We start from the raw sequence: 12,452 nt of genomic DNA on the forward strand, positions 1-12,452 counted from the left end.
AAGCAGTGGTATCAACGCAGAGTACTGATATTTAGAAGCAGTACATGTAGCGACGTTCTATGTGTTGAGATACGCTTTCTACAACTTTTGCAATCTATCTCGCCACCCACAAGAATCGATACGTAAATACTAGACTACTCGTCGTAGACATGAAACTTCTCGTGACGTAGTTTGAGAATTTTCTGAATTTGTCAGACATGTTTGATCAGACAGTTCTGATTATTATTCATAGTTCAAATGCATTTATATATTTTTATACTCTGTACTTTTTTATATGTTTGAGATTTGATATTTTTTTATTTTACGTAAAAGGATCATTTATATCTCTCGTCACTTGAGTCGTGGTATAAAATGCAATTTACAATATTTTATTTCTCAAAAACATTGTTTATACTACAGAACATTATCTATTCGTTAATGTATATGAAAGAGAATCTCATTTCGAGCAATACGCAATAGACAGGGTGGAGTGTAAATTTTTAACTTTGCAACTCGATTTAGCCTAAAGTTTACTGATAAAGTCGAACAGCGGGTTGCAAATAGTGAGTACGCGATGCCGGGCGTAATGAAAATTGTTTACACCCTTAATGGCAATCTTTGAGCAGAATTGCTTTCGCTCTTTCCCCGCCGCGTCCGCGAAAATTCTAGTACGTAACTGATATAGAGAGAGGGAAGCTCCGGATCTCGCGGAGCACATTCGGCGCACGTTTCTCCTTTAGATCTGGGGAGCGTTAAGGATATCTATTTGTGTCGCCCGCTAGGTAGAAGCAATAGAAATTACAGCGGACCACGTTCTGGGTTGGCTCATGATTTGCATATTCGTTTGAAACAATATCCTCGGGTGAGCGCGGCGGTAGGTCGTTTTAACGCGGCAGGGACGCCGGCGGAGTGGAGGGAGAATTTGTCGCCTTCTACGAGGACAGAGGGGAACAGAGGGGAACGGACGGGAAGGGAAACATAGAAAGAGACATGGCAATGGTAGGGGGCAAGGTGGTGGCGACTGTTCGACTGTTTCAATTAAAATAAGCATACGCCACTAGCGAGCCAATACCGACCATCTCTCTCGCTTGTTCTCTCTCTCTCTCTCTCTCTCTCTCTCTCTCTCTTCTCTCAATCACCCATCAGCACCCTCCTTCTCTCACTCGGGAAGATCGAAAAAAGTTATCCCTCGTCCGGGTGTATTACTCAGTGTCGTCGAGACCTGAATGCGAAAGCAGTCGTTGAAACTTGATGACATTAATACGCGTTTCTTACGCGATCGATAACACGATTTATTATTAATAGGCATAAGCACAGTTGTTCTTTATTTTTCTTTACCTTGAATATTAAGAAAATGTCTCAAAGTAAAATATTAATTTTGCATTATTTCGGCTTATTGACATTATTTTTCTACGAGTTGAAAAATATATTGTAGATGTTGTGGAATATGTACATAGGTATATATCTTTGGATTATATAGAGAGAGAACGAAAAGATGACAGTGAAATAACATCAATTGAGCTAATATTTTCAGACATCTGGCTTTTCCTTCGTCTATTCTCGATATGTCTCTTCTGCGCATCTCTTCTTCCCGGGAGAACGTGTACATATAAGATACTTTAAATGGAAAATCGAAACGCTTCCCAGATAACTCTCCTTGGGTAAGAATGTATTCAAAATGGCTGCCGGACGGGCGGAAGCGTTATGGATAGGAAGAAGGTGGCGGTAAATCCCCTATGATGATACGAAACATATTCTACCTTTAAGAACCCGAAAGCCGCTCCCTCGCCTCAGCTATAAAATAAAGTTTATCGTTTTCATCCCTCCCTAGTTCTTCGAAACTTAATCGAAGATGGTGGATGCGCGTGAAGAAGATTTTTTTTTTTTTTTTCTATTTCCTTTCTTCAAGTGTGACGAAATTCATACTGACAATGAGTAGCTGTGAAATGTAAACAATATTAAATTTTGATAAATTCAAGCAAACGAGATAAAAATTATGAGAAAATAAGAATTATGTGGGAATAAAAATTACTTGATTAAATAATAATTAGAAACTTTAAATGTACTACAGAAGGTCTTGCATCAAATAAAACTGCTTAAAGTGTAATGTAGTCGGTGTTGCACGTAAATATTTAACAGTCATTGGGTAATTTGTTACAGATAACAATATTGAAGAAAGCAGTCTAATAAGAAGCGACGAGAGACAACATAAGAGTAAGTAACGTCAAATTGTATATCCCCATTCTTTTTTTACATTCTACTGAAACTCAATTATAACCATCGTAGATTTATCGCATTTATTTAACACGAGCCTAATATCATGTAATATCATTGAAGGGCTGTTCTCTTCCTCTGTTCGGTCGCTCTAAATCGTGTCAAAAATTCGGAAAAATAAGAATTATAATCCTTTTCTTCCCTTTTTAATACTATCTCAATTACAGAATTAAAAGTTACTTAGATATATCGTGCAAGATAGCTTACGCGAGATTTATATTTTTCCCGCAGATCTTTATTTATCATATTGCATAAGCATGTACGCAAAAACTAAGAGTTCGCTTTTTTATGAAAAATAAGATTTTACTCCCTAAAAAGGACGAATGAGTTTATAATTAAAACATTCTCCAAGTGTGTCTTAATCATTTTTATTAAATTCATAAATAAAAATCATATATACCATATAACGATTAGAAAAGCAGCATACATAGATAACGCACATATAAAGATAGCGCGTATTCTTCAGTCGAGCACAGTACGATCAGAATGCGCTTTTTCCCTTCACGGCGTTACTCTCCTCGTTCGCTTTTAGCGCCTCGGCAGTAATGGCATCGTTGAGCCGCGTAAAGGATAATCCTCGATAACGATGTCGTACATTCCGAGAACGACGTCAAAGGGTGGATCGATATGCATTTTATACGTAAGGGCGACCGCATTCGTTTCGTATTTGCTTTTGTTAGAAATGTCGACGTTAGCGCGTCGACGGACGCGTAACGTGCGAACTAATGCCATCGCTTCGCCACGTGCTAAGAGGAGATGCGGGACCGGAGATGTATCCGTCTATCCAGAAAATAATCCGGAGATAGCATCTCCTCCCATGTTGCTGCCTCCATAAATGACGAGGTAGTGTCATTTTAGGGTTGACAGGAGCTGGAGAAAAGGGATGAGGGAAGGGGGGAGGGGGTTGGTTTGTGAAGGAGGGGGCGTTCACGGCGGAGCGCGCGTTCGGTGAGATTAAAGATTATTTACGAGATGACGATAACGTTTTTAACGATAACATCTAACGATCGGCCTTGAAAGGGGAGAGACCCGCCAGCCGTTTTCACGACAGACCAAGCGGGAAATGCCGCTCGTCACGATGCATTCATTTATCTATTGGCTGGTGCCTTTGACAGCCGCCCGCCCGGCTTCGATGCTGGCGAAACGTTACAACCACCAACGAAGATAGTTATTAATTGTCACAACCGCAGCGCTTGCTGTAAGAAACTTGTCCTCCTCCGTTTCTGCTTTCAATCAATATCAATTAACTTCAACCGTAATTTAACTTACTCTCTTCATCTTTTTTTTGATTTTGACTTTGAAAAGAAATGAAGCTAAAATATGATTAAAGTTCACTGACAGTAGATTAAAAAAAAAAAAAAGGAAACAGATCTTATTAAGTATTAATTTTCTGTTTTATCGCAAATTAACGATTTTCCAAAAAATGTCGATATTAATTTTTTAATATTGTATATGATATTGTAATTCTTTAATATATGATATGATATATCTATTGTAAGATCGTGTTGCATTCGTACTAACGTTACTCAAGCGAGATTCCTTCATTCGCGGCCAAGCATCGCAGACTCAGTCGAGGAAGGGATGTCGTGAAGAAAGGGAGGCGCGAAAAGGGATGATACATAGAGAGATGGTTGCAGGCCTCTCTTCTACGCCGGAGAGGGAAGAGAGGGGGAAGTGTTGTTATTTACGGTATTTAGATAACCGGCTTACGTAGGGGCCTCAAAACCCCCTTCCCTCCTTCCCCCTTCCCCCCCCCCTCCCCTTGACCGTGATCGCGCGCCCGTGATAGCGCCGGCACGTCACCGTAGCCGGCAACCTGCGAGAGCGCGAGGATCCGCGCGCATTCGACTTGTAGATTATTATAACGAGCATCGCGTTGCATTAGCATACGTATCTGTTCTCCCGGGAAACCTATGGCGGGCGGCTGCTGTTGCTGCTGCTGCTGTTGCTGACGCAGTGTTATATCGGGGAATTACTCCTCTCTCTTACTCACCCTAAAACTATGTCTACGACCGTCCTAACGTCGCTTCTGTCTATGTCAGTCGTTTCAACCTGAATTTTATCACGATTTTCCCAATTTCTCAACAACCTTTTATTTACTATATTGGAGTAATTAATATGAGAATAATTGTGTGAAAATTTACGCAATATGATTGATGAAACGATTTCATCGTTTGACAGATTGAACGAATTTCTCGATTAAATAAACGTATTTAATGTATGTCTTACAATCTAACGATATATCGGCAGATATGTTAAATTGAATGATCTTTGGCTTACTGTATAGATTTATTATTCAATTTTGACTATAAATTATGAATCGCTGATGGTTTAAAATTTCTTTAATTGATCACAATCTAATGGAATATAATATTTTGTTTTTAAAACTCTAAAACTTCGAATTCTTTATTAAAGATCAATCTGTTTTCATTTAAATAAGTTCGCTTTATCAATTTATTGACGATATAGTATGAAATTCGAAATGGCAAAAACAAATTTTGCTCGCGAAATAATTGAAATTAGATTTTTTTTACAAGTTTCCCCTTTAATGCACGTGAAAAAAATAACTTTGCAAATGCATTATTTTCTAATTTTTATGTAACTATGTCGGAAAAAAATCTGAGAATAAGCGTAACAATAACAGACAGCGGAAGTCACAAGTGAGAGAGTGTGAGAGCCGGATTTCGGGAAACGGCAGATTTTACTTGATATTATCTAATTGAGCTCAAAGGGAAGGATACGTCGTTCTGCTCTAACTTCATGGTCGGTCGCGCGTATCTTCCGGGAAGAGTAGATCCGATCTTTGTTATCCCTCGCGTGTTTCAAATAGATTTTGGAAAAGAGTATCTTATTTTGATGTTATCTAACATTGTGTCGAGACGAAGTCAAGATGTTGTCGAATCGTAAATAATTATTGCATTATTATTGCAATAAGTAATAAATACGTACAAGTGAAGCAAAAAAAAAAAGTACAGTTTTGTAATAATAAATTAAATGATAAGAGGGAGGGAGGTATAATATTACCAAAAAAAAAAAAAAAAAAGAGTAAGACAAAAATAAAAGTTATCTATTCGATTATTGTGATGTAATAATCGTGAAAAAAAGAAACGGCAATAAAAAAAAATCTGAATAAAAAGTACTATCAATCGCGACAGGTGAAAGAATGGGTGAATCCACTCTCTCGAGTGCACGGAAAGAAAACATGGTAGACGCGTACATACGTTCTTTGTTCCCCTCGCGTGTTACTCTTTTTTTCGTTCATCCGTTAGCCCCGATAGCGATGTCGAACGATCTCGAACGCTCTTCGGCGGACGTGGCTCGGTGTGATCCGATAAACGGATAGATATCCGTCCGTCTACGTCTGACCGGCATCACTATAATTAGCGCTGACCTGACGGCGACCCGCCAGCAATTTTAGTAAGCGTACGATACGAAACACGGACGATCATAATAATCGCGGGCAAATCTTTCGACTTGTCAATCAGCTGACTGACACACGATGGTGGGTTGTTGCCCACCGTGGGCTCCGGCTTCGGGTTCGCGTGTCTTGAAACGCGACGTGTTGCACGCTAACTTTGCGAATGCTCAGCCATTAGCCGTGCTTTTCTTACTTCCTCGTTCGAAGCCCCTCCGTGTGTACCCTCCTATCGTCGCAACCTTTTGCGTGCGCGCTCCGTGGTTTCTCGGTATTTACGGTAACACCGAGGAGTACACCATTTGGACGTGGGCTCGAGCATAATCTAACGATAGCAGAAGTGATCATGCGCTCCGCGGCTTGATTTGTATACATAACTTCATCCGAGTTTAGAAAGTAAATTTTATAGAAAGCACACAAACACCCACGCACGCAGATAAAGTGATTATAACGAAATTTCTCTTTCTTTTGTCTTTCTCTGTCCCTCTTTGATCTTTACAAGTTTAGATGGACAGAGAGTGTCGTGCGCATGATTCAGAGCCAACAAATATCGCTCTACCTCCGTTATGGTCCTTTCGAAAATTGGTGATTCGTCGAAATAATGGTTCGTGGGTGAAATCACAATTATCGGATCGTGGCACGACACGGATTCACATACGGCTACAATGGGATACTCGAGTGGGATACAATGTGTATGAGCTTTATTGTCCCCTTGAAAGCAACGGTCAGTTTGGTCCATCTGCTGACCCTGCGATAGTCGCTACCACGTACCACTGCAGTCATCAATTGCGTCGATTGCAACAAATATCTAGTAGACATGTATTTGAGAGATATGCTATTCAATACGCTACAAACTTATATGATACATACATTTATTTTTATGCCGTATTATATCTTGTGTATATATATGTATACATATATATATATATACATATATACATATATGTATACACATACATATGTAATATATGCCTATACAGGGTGGCCCCGAACGTTCTAGACAGACTTTGAGATCTTATAAGAAATTTAATTCTGAACAAAAAATTTCCTATAAACATGGATCGAAAAATGCTTCCTTAAAAAGTTATCGCTCAAAAACGTCTGATGCAAAAGAAGAGCAAAAGGTGAAAAGAAAATGAAACTTAATAAATTTCTTGACAAAACGATAAAAATGAAAAATAAAAATCTTTTTCTTTTATGAAAATAAAATAAATTTCTTTTTAAACTAAAATAGCACGTAATAGTAGAAAATGAATAAAGACGTGAAAAAACTGACTGTTCTCAAAATGTCTCTCCCCCCCCCACCTCCCACCCCTCCGTAGCTCGAATACACTTTCGGCATCGAGTAATGACCGATTTAGTCGCTTTACGGATTTCCTCCTGATACAACTTTAATCGATCTAACGATAAGTAACAAAAGCACTTTTTGTACGTTTGAAACTGGTTATATTACAATCTAGGGAACGTACAACAATCATTTTGATCACATTTGAAAGATAATTTAATTTTCTACAACTTTTGTTTCGATACTTTTTATTAAAAGACGCGCATTTTTCATGATATTTAGAAAAATGTGTAAAATAATCACGATTTCAGAGATTTTTTCAACGATAACTTCTTAAGAACGCATTTTTCGACTCGTGTTTATAGAAAATTTTTTATTTAGAATTAAATTTCCTATAAAATCTCAAAATCTGGCTGGAACACCGGCGGGGCCACCCTGTATATTAGACATTTGGCAACAAAATCAATAATAATAATAATAATAATAATAAAAAAAAAAAAAATGAAAAAAATAAAACTTATTTTCTAAATTGATATAATTGTGTGTAATCTGTAACAGTAAAGTGCGTAAAGATTTTTGGAGCGATAGTAATCGAAACATGTACGTGCGAGAAATCAGTCTCCATGATTACAGAAGTCAATCAGCCTCCAGGGAGGATCATTAAATTGCAAATGCAAATGGTGAATGGTGAAACTCAACGAGGGTGCACCAAGTGGACGTTAATATGTGCCAGATCCATTAATCATAACCCGGGGGATTCTGCCAGCAAGGCCATGCTCGTTCGTATGTGTATTGAGAGAGTAGGACACGTTACGCCCGTGCGAGTGTACGCGGCCTAAAACTGAAACAGGTTAACGTTAGACACTCCCCGTTGCACGCTGGGGGGATATTCAGCATTGTTCGTGGCGCCGGGTTACCCTAAATATTAACAATGAACGAACAGGGGTCAGTACAACCCTCGAAAACTTTCTCTAATTCCTCATCCCCGAACCCCATCTCTTTCTTATCCCCGCGTCTGTCTTCGCATGCCCTTGTCTACAAGCGATTTGAACTTTCCGCTTTAGCGTACGGTATATAGAAATCGCGTACAGAATATCCGTGCACGGGCCAGAAGATCGTAAGAAAAAATAATGTTTCTATTTTAGTATTTTTTTTTTTTTATTATTATGATATATTATTTTATAATTGCATTACTTACTGTCTACAAAATTAATTAATAATTGATTAATATATTCGAGTAGTAATAAGTTATTCTACTGCACTTTATACCAGTACTCAATATCTTCAAAATATACTGATTCATAGATTGTTATAAAATTAATTAAATGCAAAGATACTAATTATGCTGCTGAAATTTTATATTAATAAATAATATAAATAATTATCTCTCAAGTACAATATTTCTAAATTATATTCATATATATAATAAATTCTTCGAGTTACATCATAGAAAATTATAAGTAATTATAATTTCTGCAGCAGTGCAAAGCACTTGGATTAAATGAGCAACCGAACAGTGCCAGTGCTTAAACTGTGACAATATGAAAGGCGACATCCCTAAATGGACCAGTTGCAAAGGCAATATGTATCGCTCACGTGGCACGCGATTGCGCTCACAATGCGTTCCCATATACGGTTCCCGCATACATATGTTCTGGCCACAGTGGTTCTTCTCTTTTCGCGCTACCTTTTCCGAATACCGTGGATACTGCATTCCTTATCCAGTTGGATCTCCGAACATATATCTTTCCAAGGAGAAAGAATATATATCGACGATAAAGTATTTTTTAAGTATATCAAGTGCAATGATGACACTTATATGGCAATTATTTCAAAGAAAAATTGACCTAAATTTGCATATCGACTTGGATATTTCGTTTTCTGATTAATCAAACGGAAGATTGTACGGAATAATATCAATGTTTTTGATTTTCTCTCTCTCTCTCTCTTCCGCTGTTCCATTATTGCAATTACCAGCTTTAATTTTAACAGCAAGAGATTTTTTTGACTTGGTATCGATTTTTCCTTAATAGAAATGTCATAAAAAGCCATCATTATTATAAAGTGTATAATTATTAGCTATTATTTTATGTTAATATTTTTCGTAAGTCAGAGTGTGTATAAAAAATATTTCATTTCATTTAAATAATTATATTTTTAACACGACTTCATGTATATATGCGCATCGTTATAATCTTGTTCTAAAGAGGTAAATGGCGATGCGCTCGGGTGTAAATTTAACGATGAAGGAATCATATCTCCTCAAGGCAGAATTACGCGACCGCTTGGCATCGCTCTTTATTACGTAATAAAAGGGAAGAGACAGAGAGATAGACGAGAGTGTCGAGCGGAGCGTGCAGCAGCTGTCGGCGCGACGGAATAATCGTAATAGAATTGTCAAAACGTACTCGCGCGTTATTTTATGAGTGTGAATCGATGTGAATCGCGCGCCGCTTGGGGGGAGGACTTCTTTAGCGAGAGGCGCAACGGATCCGTGGAGAATCGTTTCCCGGGAGAATTACCGGGGTATTATATCGAACTGGCAGAACGACGAGATAGGGGTCCGGTGCAAATGGAGTAGCCCGACGGAATATGCTAGTGTCACGAGAGAGGACGCTTACTAATACCTCGGATTATACAGATATCTCCGTGGTATATCTTATTCGCGCGATCGCCACGGTCTCGCAAATATATACGCGCGCGTACATTGCGTTCTTTGGGAGAAATTACCATATCGCGATAAAAGTCGGAGTACGAGGGTTATATCGGCATTATTTTTCGCGTAAGAAAAAAATATGGGTACGCGTTATACGCACCACCATTAGTTAGTGCCATAGGTATCAATCATCGTCGCGCAGATTTATAAAAATTGCATCAAGATCTGGATTGTTTTCTTCAATTCTACCGTGTCTCGAAATATCAGGGTAAAACGTTAAGTAATGTTACTTTAAATGCTGCAAATTATATACGTTATTTCGTGACGATATCTCACAGCTAGTCTCGAGATGTATATATGATGTATTTAAAACGCAGATATATAAATTTGACTTTTCCTTAACAAAAATTTAGGCACGTGATAATTTTATTCTAACGAAATGTGTGACAGATTGTGCATTTAAAAATCAAATTATGTGTCGCTTTATATATATGATCGAAACGATTAATTATATTTTTAAATTTCGCAAATTTGCAATATCTTATGCAGGATCTTACGATGGAGGATCTATCGGATGCACTTTATTGCATGGACTGATCTGAGACATGTTACGTCATTTTCTCGATTCGATGAAAATCGGCTGGATTCGCTTGGACGTATGTATATCGTACCGTATACCACGATACTGGGGATAGAGAGAGGTCGGATGGGGTTGCAGGGTTGCCAGATCGCGTAATGAAATATGCGTGACGAGAGGTCCCACGAGTCCCGGACTCGTTCTACTATTACTCAGTTCAGCTCAGCTCGGAGCGATTCAGTTCCGCGCTTGGGAGAAGGGTGGCACGTTATATTATTCAATTATGTCATTCGAGTTATACGCACGGGTCCGCGCGCGAAGGTGCGACGGGGACGGGGAGCGAATAGATCGAACGAAGGTGGAGAGAGACGGGAAGAGACAGCGTCCCCTTCTCTCCCATTCCTATACGAGCTGGCAACTCCGTATTCGTGAATAAATGCGTCGCTCTGCCTCCCGCTTTAAGGGCGCAGCCATTATGAAATTGTAGTTACTCGATTAATTTCACCCCGGGGCGCGAATTATCATAAGATAATAGGCTCTTCCCTCTCCCCGGTTCGTTCGTTCGTTCGTTCGCGCGCGGGACCAAGTTAGCGGTTCAATGAAATGTTTTATTGCCAATTACGACGCGCTATTGGCGTCCTTTTCGCTGAAAGCACTTTGCTAATTATTCCGCATCGACAGGCCTGCTGCCTTTAACTTATGTAAAAGATTTTAATTGCAATTAAAACGAGCGCCTCGACGATTTCTGATAATGTTCCAGGGCACTGATATTAATGATTAAGAATGCTCGACAAATATTTCCACTTCTTTTCCCTACTATCATAATTTTATTACGATAAGACTACCTATTGACAAGTGCGTTTATTGTAAATTGTAACAACTATGACAATGTTGGGTGCGTATATCTTTATATATTACGAATTTTAATATTATTCCTTGACGTAAGAAAAGTTTCATTACCCGGTCACGCGATTATTTTACAACGAGATGCGAGATCGGCCGAGGAAGGACTAGGCGCGCGGCTAAAGGCAAAGATAATAAATCAGGGCGCGAGATATTTCCCGTGCCGATGACAAACACAATAAGTCCCAATTTCGGTCATTTATATACGCTACGCCCGGGATAATATGACGGAGGATCCTTTGTGCACACACAAGGGGGTACCTACCACGCCGGGTATACGGCGGACGCGCACACGAGTGACGTCACTTACAAGGATATAAATCAAAGCGACGGACGAAAGTCCCGGATACAGTAGTAATGTTCCCCGGGGAACTGGCTGGCTCGAGTCCTCTTTTGACTCACTCAAGGCGGATTCGTCCGCCAATTTCAAACGTACGGGAAATACATACGATTTCAGACTGCCAATCGGCATGTAGGATGTGCGCAGGATCAAAGTCTAATTTTTGTTATTTAATTTTTCTTAATTTTCATGTATAAAAGACATGTTGGAACGAGAGTAATTTCGTCGTAACAATATCGCGCTGCAGAGAGAAACTACTTTTAATTTAATATCGTAAAATGTGAATTTTACGTGCGTGAGGAATAAGATAGGAATGTACGAAGAAGATAAATACGTATCCACAAGTAAATCTGACAAGCAATAGTTCGTTCCGACTAGTTGGCATGGATCACAACTGCATTCGTTCCCCCAATGCAACGGCCACGCGTCGCTACGTTTCCGGTAAAGACGCGGATATTATGATACTGGTGGCCCTGCTGGCAGTTTCCGGACAACGTCAACTTCTGGATCATTGATTCTACCGATCGTTTTTCATTCCGAGCTCGATGTTGCGACTATTATTCCGATCTTCAGTTAGTCAGAGAGAAATTCGTAACAATCTTGATGCGGTATGAAACGGTAAACAAACTTGAGAGTATGTTTTCTAATTTTAATTAAAAGTAAAACTTTATAAGAGATATAAGCAAGATATTTTATACCAAAGTTTTCCTATACTCTCGTATCATTTCGTATAAAATAATAGATTCGTACAATTTTTTTTTTTTTTTTTTTTTTCGATCTCGCTGTCATAATCATTTTGCGATTTCTTGTCGACCCACGCATTCGAAAACGAAACGATTTGTTATGAAGAAGCGGACGATATTATCATCGGCGCGATCTTACGACGAGGTGGGGATTAGCCCTTAAGTGAATCGTCAAATCGTTTCTGTCGCCCTTGGATTCGGTGCATGAACACATGTATCGCATGCTGCGCAAACAGATCGCGGGCGTGCGCCCTCTCTTCTTTCGTAAGCTGTCTCCTTC

This window comes from Polyergus mexicanus, unplaced genomic scaffold (assembly GCF_030449975.1).
Source record: "Polyergus mexicanus isolate NDT 795.1 unplaced genomic scaffold, iyPolMexi1.0 SCAF_1, whole genome shotgun sequence".
Lineage (NCBI taxonomy): Eukaryota > Metazoa > Arthropoda > Insecta > Hymenoptera > Formicidae > Polyergus > Polyergus mexicanus.